The sequence below is a fragment of the Coloeus monedula genome (genome assembly GCF_965178545.1).
Source record: "Coloeus monedula genome assembly, chromosome: 15".
Taxonomy (NCBI): Eukaryota; Metazoa; Chordata; class Aves; order Passeriformes; family Corvidae; genus Coloeus; species Coloeus monedula.
Window position 1 is genome coordinate 5,212,849 of NC_138795.1, and position 23,655 is coordinate 5,236,503.

General features: G+C 45.0%; 1 protein-coding gene across 4 annotated transcripts in view; it reads right to left on the minus strand.

Annotated features, from left to right (window-relative positions):
- The window catches only part of SGCD (sarcoglycan delta), a 328,100-nt gene extending 321,139 nt beyond the window's left edge, over positions 1 to 6,961 (minus strand). For 2 of the 4 annotated variants that reach the window (XM_082291572.1, XM_082291567.1), the window contains exon 1: positions 1,360 to 1,483. The gene's annotated coding sequence lies outside the window, so the exon portion shown is untranslated. Of the gene's footprint in view, positions 1 to 655; positions 742 to 1,359; positions 1,484 to 6,922 lie in introns of those variants that run through there. The other 2 variants (XM_082291568.1, XM_082291569.1) reach the window with 2 other exon arrangements.
- Positions 6,962 to 23,655: the final 16,694 nt, after the last annotated feature.

Here is a 23,655-nt window from a genome sequence, read left to right on the forward strand (position 1 = left end):
TCACCAAGCAAACACATCTGTTAGCAGGAGGACTCATTTCAGCACACTGATGTAGCAACGCCACTGGCTGACCTATTCTGCCCAGCACACAATGGAGAGTTGTTCATTTTTCTTTTCATTGAAACGCTATGCAAGTGTTGATTTAATAGTTCATTTATCAACTCCTCTGAATATTAAGCAATTCATTTTGACTTAATTTGAACAATTCAATTTCACCCATCCTTTCTCCCCTTGAAAAATGTGAATTACTGCCCAGGGAGAAGCTGTTTTAAAAGTTGACTTAAGAGGAAGCACTTAGCTCCATGGGCTTCATACCCTTTCATAGTCTGATATATATTTATACCAGACTTTTTTTTCCCTGTTACATTTCATACCTGAAATTCACAAATGCTAAAGCAAAGACACTTCAACAAACACTCTTAACACTGCAGACCAAAAGGCATCTTCTACATTAGCTACTCCCTAAGAGGACCACCAAAAATCAAAGTGCATCGTCAACAACCAACAACCCTGCGAAATTCTGCAACACCAGGGGAAAGGAGCATCTCATTGAAAATCCCTTACTTTTCTTTGAAAGTTTGCATTACGGGATACATTTTCCCAACGGGGGCAAAACGCCAATCCATGCAGGAAGCACCGGAGCTTTCAGTCTCACCTGTAAGAAGCACCTCGCACCTCCGAGTCCGCATCCCGCAGGGCTCCCACCGCCCCGCTCCGCAGCCGCGCTCAGCCCCGCGGATCCGGCGCAGCTGCCGGGACCCGCCCGCGGCACCGACCCCGGGCAGCGGCTCCACGGGACCCGCCCGGTGTGGAGGAAACGCCCCCGGTGCCAAAGCAGCTGCGCCCAACGCACCTGTTGGCCCGCGGTCCCCGCCGCATCCCCCGCGGCTCCCACAGCTTTTCCCTGATTCAGCCCGATTTGTGCCCGTTTTCACCTGCTGCTCGCAGGTGCCGGAGCCCCTCTCCGCAGCCCCCCCCCGACACGCCCGCTGTTAACATTCAGCCCGGCAGCTGCGGCCGGCCCCGCAGCGGCAGCCCCAGCCCGAGAGCCACTTCCAGGAGTCCGTTCGCCCCCCCTCAGACACTGAGCATCCCCCACAAAGCTCGGCCGAGCCTTCCGGAGGGCCGGGCAGCGTCCGCCCGCTACCAAGAGACACTTTTCCCTCCGGGAATGCCAACACGGAGCCACCGCGCCGCGAGGGAGGGATGCGAAGAAGCGATGCGAAGGAGGGATGCGCGGGGGGCACCCGAAGGGCCGCGTCCCCCCGCGAAGGGCAGCGCCGGCCAGAGCCCGAAACTCCGCCAAGTCCGAGCGCGGGGCCGGGCAGCACCGGCCGGCCCGCCCGTGGTGGCACTCACCGGGGCGGGGGCGCGGGCGGGCTCGGCCCCTCAGGAGATCATGCCGGCGGAGCGCGGGGCCGGCGGCGGAGCGGCTGCTCCGGCAGCGGGGGCGCGGCGCTGCTCGAGCCGCGGCGCAGCAGCCGCGCCGCCCCCGACACGCGGCCGCGGCGCCCCGGCCCGCGGGGGGGCGCGGAGAGGCGGGGCCGGCCCGGCTGTGCCCGCCCGGCTGGGCCCGCCCCGGCCCTCCCCGCCCGCGCCTCCGCCCGCCGCACCCGCGGCACCGGCACCGCACGGCGGGAGCGTCGCTGCCGCCCCAGATGTGTTTTTTTTTTCCTTCTCCTTTCCCTCCCTCCCCTTCTATTCTTTTTTTCCTTCATCCTACTTTTTTCCTTTTTCTCCCTTTTCACCCCACTGTTCTTCCCTTTCCTCATTTTTCCCCTTCTCGCCATTCCCTCCCATTTTCCCACCGCCTTTTTCCTGACGCCTTTTGCTTTTTCAGCCACCCCGCATTTCGTAGAATCACAGAGTCGTTCAGGTTGGAAAAGACCTTTAAGATCAAGACCGTCGAATCCAACCACTACCCCAGCACTACCAAGCCCACCACTAAACCATGTCCCGAAGTACCACATCTGCACATCACTTAAATACCTCCAGGGATGCTGACCCTACCACTTCCCTGGGCAATCTCGTCAAGTGCTTGACGATCCCTTTCGTGAAGAATTTTTTCCTAAAATCCTATCAAACCTGCCCTGTTGCAACTTGAGGCTGTTGCCCCTTTACTGCTTGTTCCTTGGGAAGTGAGGCCAAAGCCCCACCTGGCTACAGCCTCCTTTCAGGTAGTTGTAGAAATCGATAACATCTTTTGTGAGCCTCCTTTTCTCCAGCCCAAACACCCCCAGCTCCTCATAGGACTTGTGCTCTAGACGCTTCACTGCCCTACTTTGGATACTGCTTTCTCCCTTCCTCCTTTTTTTAATTGATTTTTTCCTCTTCCTCCTTGTTTCTTTCCATCCCTCTCCCTACCAAAGCCTTTTAGCAAAGCAGACTGTGCCCAGCAGCCAAGTGGCAGCAGGGGCTTGGCCACCCGGTGTAGTACAAAGGCTCCAGCAGCAACACAGCTCCTTTTCCCTTGGAGTTCCATGTGTTGGAGACTGAATCAGTGGAAACAGTTTTTGTCTACTCTAAAAAGTTGGTTGTTTTGCAACCATATGCAAATGGTTTGGCTCTAGCAGATGGCAATGAGCACTTTTCCTTCCACGTTTTACTGTGGAGCTCAGTATTAAGGTAGAAAGAGTTTGCAATAATCTCAGTAGCTACTGACTACTGGTTGCTAGTACAGGTTAAACTTGTGTTCAAGGAGAACTTTCCATCACATGCCCACTTGCTGCTCTTCCCTTCCCTTTATGAGCCTGGGACCCTCCCTTCCCTTAAAATTCCAATAACGTGCCAGGTTTGGTTCATCAAAGGTCCATAAAATCTGTTCCCAGCTAAAGGACAGGGGGTACACCATATAACCCTACACAGGCACTCCTTCCACCAGTTGTACATTATATGCAAAATTTCTGTGTTCATCTTATCTCCAGATTAAAAAAAAAAAAAAAGTATTGAAGAAATCTGACAGACCAAAAGAAAACAAAAGCACATCAGCAAAACTGGCAAGTATCAAGCACTGTAAATTTTATCAAGTTAGTTTATCAAACAACAAATTTGACCTATGGGTCTTCCTTTTCTTTTCTGTTATTCTTTTAATTTTAGTACTTTCCCTTTTTAGTACTTCAGAACTGTTGTTGTCCTTTGCTTGCACTGATTTGCAAGTGGATCCAGTTGGCCAGCAATGGCAGGGAATGCTAATTCCATTTAGTTACCGGAAAAAAGCAATAAAAAAAAATATGTTTCCCTAAGGTCTCAGACCACAGTGATGAAAAATCCAGACCAACAAACATATTTTGTTAAAATCAGTCTTATGTGTCCTCTCTTTTCCCACAGAAAAATAAAAGTAGAAGAGTGCAGTAGGCGAACCGGAATATAAATGATGGGCCCTTCCCAGCTCTAGTGGTTTTATCCCAAATATATCCCCAAACTGGGGAGAGAGTGACAGTGTGTACCTCAGAAGTGGGCAAGCCCTAATCACATTTCAGATGGGCCATGTACAGCCACAGCTAAGATTATTTAAAGTCATGGGGTCAGTGACAGCAGCAGCTGCTGCTCCTGACCTCAAGGGAATCACAGTCCTGGTTAACACAAACTCTTGTCCCTCCATTTCTCACTGGGGCTTACAGGGCTGTGAGTGGTTCTTGGAGCTGCTGCAAAGGGCTCCCAGTGCTAAGCTGATCACTGGCAGGAGTGGGCTGCAGGGGCAGAGGGAAATGCAGAACAGGCAAAGATAAAATAATTGTTCCTGTTAGAGATTACTCTACTTATTCTCCCTGCCTTTAGAAAGGAACAGCTGCTACTCAGGTTTGCCAGCACCCAGAACTCAAAAACAGTGAGTGAGAGACTCAGAAATAGGATGATTGTCTGTAAAACAGTCTGATGTCAATGGGGAAAAAAAAAAAAAGCCTCTTTTCATTTGGCCTGTGATTGCTAAGTCTGCAGAGATCCTTTTTTTCAAGCTTTTTCCTTGGTCCTTGAGGAGCAGAGATCCACTCTTTTTTTTCCCCCTCTTTTAAATGAATGCTGGGATTCTAACATAATCAACTAATTCCAGGAGCTGAAGCTTCAAGATAAAAAGAAAAGTATACCATGTCACAAAGCTCACAATGCAATCTCATTGCATTGGCTTTGGCAGCGGTTCACTTGGCTCTGGAAATAATAAAGTGGGAGACTGAAATGACAAACAAACCGGAGATCCAAACCCAAGTACCACCAGGGAATGCTAAGCAGATGGCCAGCGAAAGACCAGCCCAAGGAATTTCTACAGCCTTTGCAGGAGGATTACTGACAGCATCCACCATGGTGGCCTCCTTCCTATGAGCTTGCCTGGCATAGTGTGCATCTTGATGTCCTTGTAAAGAATTAAGAGGAATAAACAAGCTAGAAAGACCTCTCAAATGCAAATCATTTGTGCACCCTCTCGTAGCAAACAGGGAGATCCAAGGGCATTGGAGAACGCATGGAAGGGTCAGGACCAACACTGCATTTCTGTGGCATCTTGGGTCTATGTTGCTTTAATGGTTTATTGAGCTATCACTGAGATATCACTGGTGTGTGCTTTCAGGAAGGATGCTTTCAGCATGCTCCTATTGAAATGTCTGCTCTGTTTCAATATGCCATAATATTATTTTGTCAAGAGAATTTATTTAAAAGTTGCAAAATTAAGTCTGTGCTAACAGCTGATGGCACAATGGAAATGAGATTTTGGGATGCCCCATAAGTATGGAAGTGTGAGCTATGAAATCTCATGTAGCAATTCATTTTCAGAAAGAGAAAAAAATGTCCTGAATTATATTGTCTTCCGTCATATCCAGTTTGCTCAGCAGAGAAAACCACATGAATATCAACTGTGGCCATTTGAACTAAGCAGTGTAGTGAAACACCCTGCAGAGCTCCATCAAGACTGATCCTTTCTGCTTATCCTCATCAATGCATTGGTTTACTGGACAGGAAAACAGTTATTGTGGAACAGGTTTCAGACTGCCAACCCCAGCACATTCTCTGTGCTGCCAAGTAGGATTTCTCTTTAGTCTGTGTCTATCCCCAGCATTCAGCAGAGCTGACCTGTCCTGTTGTGCTTCTCAGGTGCTTTCTTCAATTTTCACTCTTCTTATCAGTCTAAAAATGCAATGTTTAACACTGACTAAACCCTATGTGCCCTCCTCACAAAGATCAGGATTTTGAACTTTGGACTCAATAGGGAAAGTTTTTCAACAAGCACCTGGAGCTAAATCCTACCCACCATATTTGTGGGTGTTGCCCCATTACCTGCCAGCTTGAAATAAGCAGGATTTAATCATTTGGGGATGACAGTGAATTACAACCCCCCGTGCAGGAATACAGCCCTCCCATCCTGCTCTCCCAGCCCGTCTGCTCACAGGCTGGTGCATCACTGGAGCACAGCCAGGCAGCCATAGAAATGCACTGAGTGAATAAGGTCTTCCTTCCCTATCAGCTAATAAAGATAATTACAAAGGCCAGTGTATATTCATTTGGGTTCAGTCCTTTTCCCACTCAAATTAATGTTGGTTTTGCCATTGATGCTGATTTCAGGAGAAGCTGGCCCAACATTAGGAGCTAAAATTAGATTGCTTCTGCCATCTTCCCCATATCAGCCAAGGGAGCTACTGGCTCAGCCAGGAATCAGCACTGACTCAAGGAACAGCCCAGGCATCCTGGGAATGACTCTGATGGGCTCCAATATCTACTGCAGGAGCTCAGGCAGTGGAACCCCACGATGATCCAAGTGCCACCTCCACCCTACAACACTGTAGCCAGGCCCCTGGGCATGCTCACCCCTCTAGAACACATTTGCCAAAACCAGCACTAAATGAGGGCAGAGAAGGAGACACACAGAGAAAATCCTTATCCCCTGAGGGCTCAGAGTCAGGGGATGGCAGCTCTTGGAGAGGATGCCCACATATGCTCACACCCGTGTGTGACACTCAGTGCTGTCCTCAGACACTCCCTGTGCAGGGCTGTCAGATTTTTATCCCCTTTCCACAACACCCAAGTTGCTTGTTATCAATACTGGTGATGCCACTCGAAAAAGTCAGGGGAAATCCATCACAGCCCATGAGGTTCTTCTGGTGTAACGAGCAGCCCTTGTACCTCATTTTTCAGCAGTGAGACTCAGCCCTTACAGCTCCATTTCTGTGCTGCACAAAGCCACAGAGGCAGTGACTCAATGCAAAGCCTGGGGGGCTTTTCTGCAGCCCAGCAGCTCAGGATCTCTGTGCACAGATGCAGATGTGGAAATGCACATGTAAATATAATATACATATAATTATCCTCCATAGTTTTCCTCTGAAAAGCAGTATTTTCCTTTTGGGCACCTGCCTACCCATCAATATGCCTGAGTATAGAGACACACAGACATTTAGCAGCAAGGCTGAAAAATCTCCTCAACCACACTCCCATGGAGTGCACGTAGTGCCCTGATTTGCACACACCTTGGAAATACAAACAGTTCCTCTCTTCTCAAATTCTGCTGCTACAATAACTCTGCAGACAACTTTGCTTACTGGACTTGTTTCATAGTGGGAGTAACTACCAGCAATAGCTTGCCTGCTCCTCGGAGCAGAGTCACATGCTGGGACTGCTCATATGCCATTCAGATTCACTAACAACTGAGACAGACAGAAAAAGAGAGGGAAAAAAACTATTTCTAACAGTAACACATTCCTCTGTTGCCTCTGCTTCGACTGCAAATGCTGTTACTCTAATTTCTAACTAGTCAATCCACACCCTGTTTCCATATACACGGAAGACGACTGTCTAGAACTCCAAACTCCCAGTCTTGTGCCAGATAACATTTGCCAATCAGCTCCCAAGGCAAGCTTCACTCAGGAATTAAAAAAAAAAAAAAAAAAAGAAAAGAAAGAAAAAGAAGGAATGGCAGATTAAACAGATCAGCTCTGATTCTTACCTTCAGAAGCAGACTTCGTTCAAAGCCCACAAATACTTTTACTTTGCTGTAACTCGGAGCTATTTTTAGGTTCCCTCTGGGATGCCATATAGGGAGAGCAGCCCCCTCCCTATCATTACTAATCTGCTGAACATAACAGCAGGACACCTGCTGCTGGTGAGTCATGTTTTGTGTGGAGCTAATGGTATATATATAGGCAAAACATAAAGACAATTGCTTATTTCCCTCCCTACCCCATGTGTTGTTTCTTGCTCTAAGCAAATCAAATCATTACAATGAAGACAGTGTAAAGAAGACAACTACACAGGAAAATTCATGTTCAGCTTCAGACCAGAAGCTCTAGAAACGCACAGCAGAATTATGCTTGTTTTTATTTGTGGTGTATATACCTGTCTGTGTACACATCTGGGCACTTTTGCACGTGCACAGAGTGATTGTGCTTTTAGAAGCTCCTGCTCTGGTTGCAAACCAGTGTTTTCACTGAAAACAAGAATGGAAATCCAATGATTCAAATTCTAAAGCTCCATCCCCAACGTGTCTTCACTACTTACAGCAAGAAGAGAATGAGCATGGAAAAGGGGATGTAGGGAAAACTCAGGTTTATGACCTGCCAGCATGGAGAAACCTACCACGTGTTCCCTATATAAGCTTCCAGATAGGAGGCAGAAGTAGCTTTGTGGCTGTTAAACATCAGCTGTGCTCCCCTTTGTTTGCTTCACAGCCATTACTTGCAGTGACAAACATATCTGTAGGACAGCCCCTGCTCTGTGCTGGGAGCCTGATTTAGCTCTGGCCCTCAAGCCATGCATTTCATTGTAATGGGCTTCACTTCTAAACTTTTGAGAGCTGCAGTAAAGTGCTTCTAGGTTTGGCTTTGTGATCTCTGGAAGATCTCTCTTTTATTCCTTACTCCCCTCTCTTCCTCTCCTGTGTTATTATTATTATTTTCAAAAAGTGAACTTTTTGTTGTTCCTGTCTTTGGAGAAGAGCATTGTCCTAATCTCCTGCTTTGGGCAGTATTTGCAGTGAATACACACCATTCCTAACCTCAACTCGCCCTACTGTCCTTAAATTCTACAGCATAGTCCCTCTTACAAAAGGCAACGCTAAAATGTCCACTGACACCGGTGGAAATAGGGTGGACGCTTATAGAAGGTGTTGCAATATCTCACAATAACTTGAATAACACACCCAGAATCAGCACGAAGCATTGCAAGCCGTACCCTGACTGATACCACCACATAAACGTGTATCTTCCCTCCCAAAGTATCCAGTGAAAAACTTCCTGTAGGTTTATAAAACCGTCATATTGAACATACTGCAGGAGAATGGTTTTAAAATACATCTAAAGAAGATATCTCTGTTCCCAGAGAACTTTGTAGATTTTCAAACATATTTCTTTAGGATCTTGCTTCCCCCCATCCCATCTCCTTCTCCTGTTGAACTGGGTGAGGGATGGTAGAAACTAAAAAACTCTCACAGCCTGCCCAGTTACCCTTCTCCAAAGAGGGGCTGGACTAGGCAGCAGCAAATGGCCAATTTTTACTTCTTTGAGCAGTGTAGGAACATATGCTGCATAAAACCCCTCAAAGGATGAACGAAGATACTAAAACATTGCATTTATATATGTTTTAGGCTCTCTAAACAGAGTTCAGAAATATATTTCAAGCCCAGTAATTTAAAATAACCCCTGGCAGATCAACATCTTACCACTTAAAAAAGACCATAAATCAAATCCTGAATGTTTGGGGAAAGACAACATGCCCCAAATATCAACCCTGGGTCTTGTCCATCAAATAAAGGTATAAGGAAAGCAAGCCACGTGTCCTTTCCTTTCTGTATCCAGCTGCTTTTCTCCGGGTTCTGCTGTAGCAGAAGCAGCAGGATCTCAGGCACACAGACCCTGCAGCATTCCCATTTTCATCAGGAGCCTGTCCATGACCCACAGGCTCTGCGATCCTCTATCCTCCCCTAGTGACCAGAGCACGCTGAGGGTATTGAACCAGCTGAGCCTTCGAGCTCAGCAAAGCTGCTGTATCCCAGCGCCAGCAGCAGATCTGGCTTTGTGCTTCTGGCTTTGTCCTCTCTGCTGCCAAAAACCAACCAAGCCCCCCCTTCTCACTTGTCTTCATCTCAGGAGGACAGAAGTAGCCAGCTGCAGTGGGGAGAGTGAGGGGCTGAGCGTGAGGGTGAGCTCTCCCCTGCCATTTCTCCAACGACAGCCTGAGCACGCCATCCACATATCAACAAACACAGCACCTTTATCTGTCTGCTAAACCAAAAAGTAGAAGCATAAAGGGAAAAAAAAAATCCCAAACCCCTCGGCATGTCTGCCTTGAATCCCGATTGGAAGAGTTGTTTGCCTTAATTCTAAATGTATTTAGAATGTGGAGCATATATTTCCAAAGGATGTTTTGTATTTACAGCGTGTCTGTCTGGTTATACTGCTGCAATGTAATTGTTTTCCTGCTGAGAATTATAGTAGGGAAGTTACTCTGGGTACAATTACAGCTCTTTATAGTTCTGCTTTGGAATTTAGAGGCTTCTGTGCACCGCTCCGTCCTCCCCACTTAGAGGCACTGGCCTTGGAGTGCCAGCGACGTGACACGTGGATGCATTTGAGGTTTAGTTGCTAGAATTGGGTAAGTCACTGCAGTAGTGGAACAAGGGGAAATCTGTAACAAATCCTCTACACTCGGGCTGGAGCTGGGTCAATCTAAGACAAAGCTTTGCTCGGTCTGTGCCTGGAGGAAGAGAAAAGGCAGCAATTCCTGCCAGGCAGGGCTTTGGGAGTGAGAGCACCGCAGGATTTGTATCCAAAAGTTTGTTGGTTTGTTTGGTTTTTTTGTTTTGGTTTTCCTTTTTTTTTTTTTTGTCTTTTCACAAAAAGATTCACTCCTGAGCACAGGATCAGCACAAGGTCAGCTTTAATATCAGACACAGAGCCTTGCAGTGTGGGTAAGATACGGACACAGCTGGGCCAAGTTGTGGTCAGTTCATCCACTGCTTCCTGATGGGAAACATTTCTTGACACATTTCATAACTGTAGTTGTTCCTTTTGCCTCCAGATCTTTAAGGCTTGATGCTGGAATCAGGTTTGCAAAACACTGCCTGTTGCTGCTGATCCTTCTAAGCAGAGAGCTGAGTCACAGCCGTGGTGGAGCCACCCAAGACAGCCTCGATATTAGTTCAACACAAGCCATGTGGATGGCAGTGGAGCAATTCCAGCACCTGAGGAATCCTGGCAATCCTCTGCAGGGCAGAGCAGAGCACTCCGGGGCAGCCCTGTTGCTCTCCTGCCCAGATGGTGCAGCTGCAGGAACAAATGTCCTCCTTTGTGGAGCAGCACCGTGTGTTTCGGAACAAAATGTCAATGAGCTTTCCAGATTAAAACATTAAAAATGTATGAACAACAACTGTCGCACACGAGGAAGCTGATAACGCTGGGAGAGCTTTTCCTTTTGAGATCGGGTGAAGCCGTTTTTAATATCACTGCGTTCATCCCCAGTTATGGTGTCAACAAGCTGAAGAGCAGGAAGACTCATTAAGCCTTCTTTTGACCTTATAACAGACCAGTGTATTTTACCCAGCTACTTCTAATCAAACAGAGCTGTAAGTCCCAAAAAAGTCAATAGTGGAGAATAGCAGCAAGTCTTACTCTGGAGCCACCAAAAAGCAAAGAATTCTCTTATTTTGTTCTCTTGATTATGTGCTCTGACTAAAAACTTCCCAATTAAAATAAAACAAACCCCAAAAGCCCCTCACCAAGACCACACCTCATTTAATAATATCTGTTTCAGCTTTCAGATTTGAGCACTTCTATTATTTTTCTCTGCTTTTAGGACAGAGTTATTTTCTTCCCAGAACAGACTCATGCACAAAAAAAAAAAAATCACCTCAGACCATTTTTTGGTCCATGAAACACACTGAACCTTTCAGGTCTCCTATTGTAAAACATTTCCTCATACCCTCAAATAATTTTAGCCCTTCTTTCCTACACACTTTCCAACATTTTCATATCCTTACAAAGTTTCGACGCAATATTTTGCTAATTGAGACCTGGTTTTAGTGGTGCTGCAATAAAAGTAAAATTACCTCTTTTCCTGTTATTCAGTACTCCCTTGTTTATATATTTAAAGACCACATAAATTCCCTTTCTCAGGTCATCGCAGCAGCATCGATGTGCAGAGGCTTCTTGGATCACTGCTCCCTTCATCCCTGAGTGCTCCCCATGCTCCAGCCCGCAGGGCTGTGCCCTTGCACAGACCAACATGGGGCCTGATGGATTTCTCATCCCCTTTACCAAAAAGTTCACCTTCCCCAGTGCCAGCCTCCTTTCATCTTCACTGCCTACCATTCTCTAGATTTTAGTGCTTTCCAAAAATTTTTCATTTTGTGTTTTGCTATAGACTTTTGATACAAACAACAGAGAGCTTTGTTACTTAACCCTAAAGTGCCCCAGAAACCACAGGTCCATTTAGTCCTGATTCCCCATCAATAGCAACCCCCTGAGCTCTGCCAGGCACTTCATTATCCATTTAATGCATATTCTAATGTTACTGAATGGTGCTAATGTTTAATCAGCACGCCATTCACTGCCAAGTCAAACACCTCACAAAGTCTAAATGCACTAAATTTGTATGATCATTTTTGTCAACCAGACTTGTAATATAATCAGAGAGTAAAAATTAGGTCTCTTTGATAAAGTTTGCCACAAAACCTTGTTGTTTAGACTACTTACTAATTTACTTTTGCATCAGCTTCTGAATTATTTAACACAAAATGATTGCGAACTAACCAGCCTCGAGTCTTAGGAAAGGCTTCCTCATAAGAGCCTTCTCTTTGAAATCAATACAGACACATTTCATACCACCCTGTGAGCATTAGCTCAGTCACAAGGCAGCTCTTTACTTCCAGAATTTGCTCCCTTTTGGAAGGTTTCACAGGTAAATTGGGCTTTGATGGGACCAGATGCCTGACCCAGGGTCATGGTATCCAGTTCCTTTTTGCACTCCTTCACATCTGCCCTGTTTAAAAAGCCTCACTGGTACTTGTTAGGCAATCAGACAAAAAAACCCAAAAATCTTCGATATAAATTTCTTTGCAAAATCTCAGAAACAGCTTTAGCAGAATGGAACAACTGTGACTTGGGGCATTTGTGCACGGGCCTGGCAGCACACAGCCACTGCTGCATGAGCTTCTGATTTAGGGCCCCAGATAAATCTGCTCTTTTAACTACATCAGTACAAAGCTAGAGCCATAGTTTTATGGGCTGAAGGGTGATCATATTTAGGAAGGGAGCCCGCTGCCAAGAGGATTTTTATGCTTATTTCTATGTAAGGTCCATTCACAAAAGCAAAAATTACTTTGTACTCAAACCCGCCTCTTTTTATTCAACCCAGGTTATTTGAAGGAGCCTAAAGGTATCTGAGAGCCTCATCCCTCTTGCCCATTCCATACCCTGCTCCCTTAAACCAGTTCCTTTTGTCCTGCTGGAACCACTGTTGCCTACCTCGTCAAACAACAAGGAAACCTCAAGGAATTCAGTGGAGAGCTGTGAGTTTTGTACATCAAGACATGACGGCTTCTCTGTGCTCCTGCTGTTATTCAGAAATCATGCAAAATGAAGCTGAGGCAGTGAGCAAAGTACAAACCTGAAGCCTTTATACCTCCTGAGCATAGCTCATTTGCTCTGCTGTCAGTAACTCAAAGCCCCAATGAAAAGAGGAGGGGGAAAAAAGGAAGACATAAAAGAAAAGGAGTAATTGTATGCAAGACACTAGACTTATCACTTAGCTTTTGGCAAAATATTGACTCCTGAATGATCTTTGTCAAATCTCATAAAAAACAGCCTCCAGGTGATGAGTCTTGCCACAGGCATTAAATGGGGTGCTGCTGGAAAAGGAAGAGGAGGAAAATGGAAAAGAAAGCTTAACTTTTAATTATGTAAAATACCTGTATCTGTATTTGGTCACGGCCCTCACAACTTGGAAAAGCAGGATGCCCAAGGGCTTGCTTTTTGCTCATTTTAAATATTCATGGCATTTAATAAATCTCCCGTGCTGGGCTTGCTGAACCTGATGGGTTGAACCAGCCCTAGCATCCCCTGCCCTAAGCAGCCTCAGCAGCAGCACAGGCAGCACCTCAGGATGTTTGGCCAAAACCACAGATCAGAGCAGAAAACTTACAGTGAAGGCTCTGCTGGGACCCCTTAGAAGGCTCTGCTGAGAGCCTTATTGATTTCAGGAGGGAGATGGATGAATGTGCAGCATGTCTGTATCAGCAATCCAGGCATTTTGGACTGGTTTTGCATGCTGACATTTCACTATGATTTGGGTTTTTGCACAGGCTTTAACCCAACTATTGAAGTCAGGAAGGACAGCACTGTGAACAAGGGCTAAGCAGTGGGGAGGAAGAAGAAGGAAGTATTTGTTGTCTACAGCAATAATTTATCATTTCCAGACAGTACAGCAGGATAAAGAATAGTCTCATGGATAAAGAATTAATTTGAGACTAGGAGAAATGGGTCTGTCCCAATCTTGGATCTGCCAAAGAGAGACATAAAATAGAAAAAGTGCTAAAGTGCTCCCTGCCCAGGTGTGGTCAGCAGGGTGGTCCATGCCATAGTCCATGGAATCCTGAAAGAGCCCCAGTTAAAATCCCAAGGAATAAATCAGCACTATATATAGTATTCTGGATTTTTCATCATTAAAATAGTGCCATAAGCAATGCTGAGATATTCCACACAAAGTCTGCCACTTCCAGTTTCCCTCTAATCACTTATCAACATTAATTCAACATTAACTTAGGACCCAATTTCTTCACCCTACTCGTGCTGGCATCAGGCAAACCACCCATAGTCCCTCCCTCAGACTCCTTTTTTTGGAAGTGATTTTTAAAAATCACTTAAAGTGATTTAAGAATACTCCTAAATGTCAGCTGCAGGCAGGAGAAGACAGTTATTGGTCTGGGTTTAGAGAGAATTTTTGGCTCAGTTTCTTCTTCCTACCCTGCTCATCACTGATGTATTTTTAAATGAATCCTAAAATACACACCAGGAAACTCTATTAAATAAAAATCATGAATGGCATGCAGACTGTGCTATTACTGTGCATAAGAAGATAACAAGACTCAAGAGACTGCCCTTTACATTCTGCTGCTCTGGCTAACTGCAGATCTGGCCCAGCAAATGCACATGTTCCATGAAGAAGAGGGAGTGCCACAAACCCTAAACAGTATGCCTGGAAAGAGGCTGGAGGAATACGGGATTGCAGAGATAATGGGGATGCCATGAGCAGCATCTCCCTCAATTAACTAAGTCATTGGACATGCACAATCAGAGATCCCGAACGTGTCGTTTGTAGGTTATCAGTGATATCAGACATCAGATGGAGTGGCCCTGGACTCCCCCTGCCAACAAACTGGAGGAAAGAATTAGAATTCTGAAAGCTTTTTAAAGCCAGACTCTCACCTCAAGACACAATAAAAGAAAAGCTTTTAGATCATTCCTGGCAGAGGAGTTGGAAAGCTGCCATGCTCAGACAGAGTAACTATGGTAATCCATATCAGGTTGCAGAAATCATCTTTAGCATACAGTCTTTTAAGCCATCCAAGAAGCTTTCTTCCTAATCTACTTAAAAATAAAAAATAAAGAGTGTTTCAAGGTCAGACAGTACCAATAATGGGATCAGTGACACTGAAGGGGAAACAGGTCAAGGGTACATGTCCCTGAGCACCAACCACTGTCTCTGCAAGGAGAACCAAGAGGCAGGAGCTGAATGGGAGATGGATATCCCTGTCCTGAGCTCTGCACTGCCATGTGAGCTTGATCATCTATCCTCTGCAGAGAAGACTGCACAATTAAGATGCGCTGCTGAAAACCAAAGCTTAATTGCTTTGATGCTTAGGTGATTGAGAGCTGAATGCATTAGTATGTCAAAATTACTGAACACAGAGGCCTTGATTCTGTTCTATTCTGTGTCCATGTAAGAGATGCCTTGAGTTCCCCTTTGTGGGCACTTGAGGATCACCAGAGCTTTACAGGGGCAGGCTCAGCCCTCACTGACACCTCAACTCTGTTTAAATATTTGGGATCACAGCGTGCGTGGTCTAAAGGAATTTGATTCTATTGTTCATTTAGGCAGAATTAGGAAGATAAAGATCTAATTCCATTAATTTAAAATTCGTTCAAAATTAAACTACTAAAATCCCCATGTTAGGTTAGCCCAGACTTTTGCAGAGCCTACACTGTCATCTATCCGATTCCCTGAGTATTCCTCAAGTATTTGAGGACTCCCTGCGCCTCTCAGAACACCCTTGAAATTAAAGGCAAATAAATATCATTTGGAGCTGGACCCAAAAACGATCAAGAAGAGCAAACGTGGCACAGAGGCGTTTGAGGGAAAGGCAACATATGACCAAGAGGAGGTACTGCACAGAGAAATCCCGAGTGGCTGTGCTGTAAGGAAGACACATCAGACCTCCCTGAGTTTCTGCTGCTTTGCTTTGCTGCCTGCTGAGCCAGACACCAGCTTTCCCTCCATGAAAAGACGGCAACATCTCTGATGAGTCCAACACAATGTCAAAACTGAAAGCTGTTCCACATCAATCTCACGCTAAAGGGCCAAAATCTCTGAGATCAATCTCAGAGATAAGGCGTCTATCACTGAATGCTCGTGCACACACACTCTTATTTTTGGTTTTTTTCTTTCCTTTTTTTTTTTTTTTTTTGCTATTTCAGCTGACAGGGGCTGTTTTTTTCCTTTCCTTACATGCAAAATGATTGTACTTATATGCACAGAGCAGCTGAATGCTTATCTGGTTGGTTCATATGAATACAATACAGGGCAAACATCTGTGTTTTAGCAGAAAAAATAAATAGACATCAAAAAAAAAAGAAGCATGCAGACAAAAAACCTGAACAATAATAGATACAGCTTTGGAGAGGATTTGAAGTTCAGGGCTGATATCTCAGTGTCTCTTGTTTTGTGTTGGAAGGACAAGATGCTGAATTGCTGTGATTTCAGTGGTCCATAACTTAATTTTATTATGTTTGATCTAACAGTGCTAGGAATATTTCTTGGGTATGTGCTAAACATTACACTCATTATACATTAAGGTGGTTTTAGGTCTATTACTTCTCTGTAATTTGCTTTTAGAATTTAGATCGTTCTCCTCAACTGTCAGGCACAGAAGCTGGGGGAACCTCTAAACTGCAATTTAGAAAGGAAAAAAGCAATTATATGCAATCAAAGTCTCCAAGAACTGGATCTTTTTATGGGACTGCAGAGCTGCAGGCGAAGGACACTCAGTTATATCCTCCAAACAGTTCTGAAAAGGCTACCAGCAGCACCCAGCATACAGCAGGGGACAATAATCTGAAGCTCTAGATGGGCACAATATCATTTTTTCCTGCTACTTTTTATTTCTGCTACTATCTCAGACCACTCTGAAGAGCACCATTCCAGTTCCTCACGCTGTGTCCCTGCTCCCTGGGAGGCAGTGGAGAACACTGGGTGTTGGGCAGGAGCCTGCAGCATCTCCCGAGGCTGAGCTGCCATGAGGAAGAGAGCAGTGCCAAGCTCTGCTGAGGATGCCCTGGGAGAGGGTTTCCCTCTCAGCTGCAGTGCCCACTTTGGCCTCTTTTCTTCTGGGTACAAAACAGAAAGTGGAACCAGTTTCACACTGTTACCTGGAAATATTGAATTTGCACGTGCAAAGTGGTGCCAGGCTTTGGGTCCTTTGCCTTTCTTTTTTGCCTTCTCCCTGGACACAGCTGTTGACACAGGACGAAGTAGGATATGCAATAACTCATTCAATAAAAAGATGTAATAAATCTAGTTCATAAATTAAGCCTGCAGTGAAGGCAGATCATTGCTCTTCACCATTTGCTTAGCTCCCTGCTGGCCTGCCTGGCTGGGTTTTTGTTTAGGGAGAATATTCACAGCCAGTCACCCAGTGTGCATATGTTGATTTTAAGACACTGAACTGTATCTTTAGAGGAGGTGCTGGCGTTTATGTATCTCCTGTAAATATTCCTGAGGATTATTTACTAAATTCAAAACACTTTTTTTTTTCCCCCCCAGAGAGGAATCATCTAGACAGATCACAGTGAACTTCAAGATTTGTGGATGGAAAAAAAAAAAACTTATAGCTCTCTTTTGGCAGGTAAAGCCAGCAATGATGAATGATATACCCTCTCATTTGTATGACAAGTGCTGTTTTATCAAGAGCAGCCTAACAAGACTTTTACATTGCTCTCATTAGTTTCTCAGAGCACCTCGCCCCTGTTTGAATGTGAAATGGCCACGCAGGTGCTACTGAATCACAGACGTGGTTTTGCCAATGCTTCTGTCTACAAAAGCAAGTCTGAAAGTGCCTCTTTCACTAATTGGTATCATCTGCTACCTTTTACCTCATCCCCCCTTTACCTTCCACTTCCCCTTCCCATACACCAAGAAGATGCCTCAGCAGCAGCAGGAGGAGGTGATGCCTGGTCTGAAATCTGCTGGGAGCTGTGCCAGCAGCAGGCAAGAGGGAAAATAGAGATGGTGATTGCAGATGTGAGGGTGGGACAGCACTGCCATGTGCTGCAGCCACTGACTGCTCAGCAGAGCAGCAGCACATCCAGAGTCTGGATGGGAAGGAATGCAGAGTAGCACCTTCCTATTAGTGAATGTTGCATATTTTAGTCATCTGCACTTTCTTTAGCACCCACATTGGTGGGACATGCTTATTAGGGCAGCTCTGCTGGTGGCTGCTGGGCAGACCCCTTCAGGAAGATTAATGCATGCTCTCCTTCTATTCCTTCCTGGGCCTGTGAGCACTTTGGGACGTGGCTGTACAACAGAGCAGTCAGTGCCTTGCTGCCCAAAATCTTCCCACAGCCACCTCCAGTTCAGTCTCTACGTTGGTCTCTGAGGAAGAGGGTGCGGCCATAGAGGATCCCCCTGCAAGCAGTTGAGTACAAACACATGCACTGTTCCCTCAAGCAGGGTCTTCCACACACTCCCACAAAAAAAGGGCAGGCAGGGAGTGTCAGTGAATATTTAATTAACAAGTTATAATATAACTACTCTGCTAAGCAGAGCATCCTTTGAGGAAGCAACATCCAGGGATTAAAAGCATGAATGAGACTGTATGGATGTCTGCTGTTGGGATATGGCACCTTCTGCTGTGGTGGAAGGAGCTTGTGCTTTGGGAAAGAGATATAGGAGTTGATGCAGACGCTTCTTGTATGCACATTTTCCACCTGGAAAATGTCTGTGAAGACACGGTCTGCTACACCATGTGTCTGGCACAGGAGGGAGAAACAGATGGAGAGAGCATCTAAAACCTTTTGTTCTCTGTAGCTAATAACCTGGAGCTCCTCTGATATCTAATATGTGTAGGTTGGCTTCACCTCCATGTGCCTGCTCTTCAGAGGAGAACCAGCTACACTCATCAGTTGGCTGATACGGGAATGTGTGACTGTTGCACGAAGAGAAATGGATAAGCTCCTAAAACTGTCATGTCCTTTACAAAATGCTGTTTACAGCAGATCTGTCATGAACATCAGTAACTCACCAAGCCATCATAGCACAATATGACATTTTAGTGCCAGCGAAACTGGGAATGAAACCAGACACATTTTGACACAAGTTTAGAAATTAGGAAAAGCTTTCTTTCCTTTTCTTTCCTTCCCTCAAACACGTTGAGCTGTTCTAGTGGAAGACTGCAGTGCTTTAGAGCAATCATTTTTCAGCACATCAACTCATGCTCAAAATACAGCACTGGGCTTATTTGGACTTAAATAAAATTTTAAAATTTTTATTTTCCCCATGAAAGAGATGTCCATTTCAGTCTAGCCAAACAACAATACTACTGGTGGAAGAAATTTCCTTCCTGACTCCTGCAGAGTTTGCTGTGCACTTTGGAATACCTGCTTTTATTATCCTTAATTTACTGTGCAAAGCTACAAATAAGAGTGGCCATAAAATTATCCATCCCTTGTTAAAATGCAGCTGGAATACACATCCTCCTTTGATAGTGGATTCCAGAGGGGGACTTCACGCTGTGTGAAGAATCACACTCTTACTCCCCGCCATGGAAAGCTGGTAACGCTGACTGACAGGAGGCAAGCAGAGCATCTTCTCAGCTCTGACCCAAATTTACCCTTCAACAACCGGAACAAAAGTCTTTAGCTCCTACAAAGTCCTTGTCTGCTGCTAGAGCACATGGCCCATGGCAGTGAGACTTAGACACCCAAACAAAAATTTTAGAAATGTTACCTTTCACCATGAAGAGTTGCCATGGGAAGCCAATGTTGTTCATTCAGCCTGCACCTCCCAATTTCCTGTTCAGAAGTTGTCAGGTTTTTGTGTGTTAGCTCAAAGAGAGCCCGGAGGTGTAGCCACAACCCGACTGTGCTACAGCAGGCACAGACACACACAAAAGCACAGGCAGACGGGGTGCGCTCCTCACCCGAGGGAGCCGGCCCTGAGCTGATGTGAAGGCACGCAGAAGGTTTATGAAGATGAAACAAAGGGGGGAAGAGACAGAAAGCTGAGTATCTGACAGGGTCCAGGGATTTTATAGTGGGGATAGGAAAGGCAGGGATAAGGGACACAGCCAATGGGATACTTGACAGGAGACAGGGTTGAGGGCAAGGGAACCAATGGAAATAACAGAAAGGAGGGATTGAGGGAGGGAATCAATGGGGTGTCGAGTACAACAGAACTTTCTAGAATTAATACATATTAACTTAGGGGAAATGAATATTAACAGACTTATACATAGAACAGGGAGGGGAAAACATGAACCGATCACATAAAAATATGTAAACTGCGGAATGGGGGATTATGGGCCCTCACCCTAACCACGGAGTGAGGCATTCAGCTTCAGTGCCTGACCACCACAGCTTGGTGTCTGTTAGATCATCAGGGGTCAGGGTGGCTGCAGCCACTTCCACCACGACATCAAGTCATCTGCTTCTCTATGACTTCAAGGGAATACAGATTTTTCTTGGGACATCAGGACTCAAGGGAATTACCTGTAGTTAAACATCTGATTAATGGCTCATTAAGAATCAGCAACAGTGTTTATTCAGTCCCTGAGTGTGGTTTTGCAATTATGTGCTTTTGAGACTGCAGGTGTGTAAAATATTCATAACCCAAATGGAAATATGATGGAAGTGTAGTTTACACTTACTCAAGGGCTAACTCTTCTGAATTATAAATATGAAACAGAAAAGAGCCGTTATTACTCTGCACAGGAACTACCCAGAACCTCCCTAGATGCTTTACAAACATATTAAGCACTACATTTCTTTCCCAAAAGGTTTATGCTAAGTGGCAGAGCCTTCTATCCCCCTCATCCACCTCACCATGCTACAACTAGACATGAGGCTTTCTTGTAAAAGCAACGTTCATCATGGGATTGCTCTTGTAGTAACCACTGTACCCCAAAGGGTCTGTGCTTTTCTGGGGGCACATCAGAGAAGAGAGAGGAGAAAGAGGGACTTGGCTCGATCTGGCTTTAGTTTGTGGCCATATAGTAAAATTGCAGTAGTGGACCTTTAATTCTGCTTGATGGTGAATCATTCATGGCGCTCATCCCTTACCTGGCCCCAGAAGGATGTAGGGTTTGGACACTCACTCCTTCGCGTGAAGTTCTTCTGCTGTTTGCTCCGTCAGCTCCTGAGCAGCCAAAATCATTGGGCAGCAGCAACAGGGTACCAGTAATTCTAAAATATTAAGTATTTTTAAATATGCAACCATAATGCTCCAGTTATGAAGATGAAACAAGGACTGGAGAGCAGGAGGAGGGTTGAGAGATTGGTACCTGAGGAAATACTGAGACTCAAGAGGAGTTTCCCCATCAACCTCAGGTTGGAAAAAGCTCCTTCTAAAACACTTAACTTCTCTTCACTGCGGCTGCTGCTCTAAGCATCGAGCCTTCTTCAAAGCAGCTTCCCCTTTCTAATTTGTATTATGCTGTTGTTTTTTTAAAAAGGTCGTTCCAGAATTCCTCTGGGTCCCATATAAGCCGTGCTGCCACTGTGCAGAGGCTCTCAGTGGTACCGTACAAGTACATATTAGTCACAGGAGAACAGGAACGGATAGCCAAGGAGAAGCAAATCTAAAAGCAGTGAACCATCAAATGTGAGGAATGCAGGAGGAAGCTGACAGATGAAGGACTGTGCAGAGTCCCTAAATCCAAAGCGTATTTCTGAAAGGGCACTTTCTTTCAGGAGAAGTATTTCTAATAGTCTCTCTCCACTGCAAAAGGGAAGGACTTATCTACTTGCCATCGCTGATTGCCTGGTCTAAAGTGCTTTGCATTAGCCTAAAAGAATGCAGTTGAGTGTTTCCAGATGGTGGGAGGCAGCAGGCAGGTTGGCCATGGCCAGGCAGGGCCTGGTGCCTGCTCCCCACCCGCTGCAGGTCCAGGGCAGCCTGTGGGCACAGCCTGGCCCTGGAGGCTCCCACTGCCTGTAGGCAGCAGCTGCTTCTTCCCCTGCTCTGCCTTCTCTTCCCCAGGGTGAGCAAACACACAAATGTGCTTCCTTCTTTTGGCTCAAGAGTAGGCGTAGCCTGAGAGAGACACTGTGGATGGGCATCAACAGCATGAGATGAGCTCCAGAGGAACCTCCAGGCACTGACTGTACCGAGGAACCGACCGCTTTGGGCTGAACGCTGTTATAAGTTTTACAAAGATGCCCAAACCCATTTAAAAATATATTTAATGTTGGGAAATCCATCATGGTCTGCAGTAAGCTGTTGACTGTTAAAACAATTTGCCTTTTTTCTACTCTGAGTGTTTCTCACTCCAGTTGATGGGCTCAGATCATGCCATGATGACCTCCGTGACATCCAAGGGTTCCCTGCTCCCAGAGTCTTCCTCAGTGTTGGTACTTGTAAAACAGTTCCCAACTCCTCTCAAAGAAATTAATGAAATGAACACTTATCCTATAAGCCAGGACTTCTAGGACACACACCATTCTTGCAATTTTTCTTTTTCAGAACCATTTTTAAATTTGTGACATAGCACTGCAGAAGCAGTCTGCCTTTACTTCTCTGTATCATGGCATTATCTGCGTGAGCTCATTCTTCTCCAGTTCACACATTCAAGGTTCCTATTTAATTTTTCAGCCGCTGCAGGCAGCTCACATTGAGGTGTTTATCATTTCAAAAACACAGTCACCTCAGCCAGTAAGCATGACCTATTTTCCTGGTTCCTGGACCTCATATTTTTTGTCTTGTTCAAAGGACTCTGGTTGTCCATTGGATCCTGATCACTCTAAAGAACTGATTTATTATTTACTAATTTGCCAGTTTTTCTGTCATCTGTGACTTCTGTCTTAGAATTTGGGTATTTTCTTCTAGATCATCAATAATGATGCTCTACAACACTGAACCAAAAATAGATTGCTGGGCAACTGAAGAGAAGCACCCACGCTGAATGTGGGTTCTCTGCTCCCAATTATTAAAATACCTGTACAAGTGAAGGCCATCTTGAAGATACATTTAAAAAACTTTTGGAGAGCCTCCAAAGTAGAAAAAGAGAGATTTGTACACCGCTGCCAAGAGAAACAAAGCTTAAATCTGTTGTGATTTGTTGGTTTAACAGCCTCTTTTTCATGAGAAAATACTTTTTAACTATGTCAGGGCTTTTAAGTTCTGAAGGATAAGGACATAACAGGAAAGTCATCCCATTATTGTCCTGTTAACTCTTTCCTACTGCTGCCATATATGCAGCATGCCAGGGAGAAAATTTTCCTTTCTAAAATGTCTCTCATCCTTTCAAATTTGAGGAGAGCCACTGTTTACTCTGAGCAGTCATTTCTAGCAAAATAAAGGAGAAAGTCTGGCAAATAAAAATCCCCTCCCAACCTTCCATCTTACTCTCTGTTTGAAGCTACATGCTTGATAAGTTCTAGCAATATGAAGCTCGAAAAAGCCATTTCCTGTAAGTTTGAACTAGAATAGTTTCCTATGATAATTTGAATACTGGTCAGGCTTTTCACTCTACTGCAGGAAGGCATTCAAGGATGTGCCAAATGTTAAATGTTAGCATTATTTATTGTAGTATTGTCAGCACATCTTTTTTTCAAATAGATCCATAGAGAACAGTCCCGAACCCACAGAGCTGTGATGAAGCAGCAACCTGAAAGTGGCTTTAGGGCACCAAGTTATTGGCAAAAATATCAAGTAACCTGCAATACTTAGCTCCCCTTGCACTATGAATGCCTTCTGCCACCTGAGATATTTGTGATTTACTTCTAGGAAAGACAAGCTTTGAAACAGCTTCAGAGTAAGACGAGACTGAGAGAAGGATGTGTTCACACATTTGCTGGTAAGTGTTTTGTCTTTACAGGGCCCAAAAGAAGGCACAGAGAACCGAACTGTGAAGAGTCTCAGGGAAACCACATAAAACCACGTATTTAACTTTAGGTGTGCACTTGTACCCAGATAAATCAGGGTTCCTGGTGGCTTCTCTAACTCTCTTTACCACGGGGACTTGAGTTGCTCAGCCTTTTGCAGTTCTCTTGCTGGCAGACAGCCTCTCAATACACAAGGTCTTTCTAAGACTGATACAGAGAAGTTCATATGCTTTTCCTGAGCTCTGTGATTAGTAGTATCCAAGGTTTTAAAATATATATAGGAAGAGACAATAATTGTCAAGGTTTAGCTGTATGTCTAGAGAATTCATTGCTTCCTTTAGGAGACAATTTGCCATACCTCTGATGGACT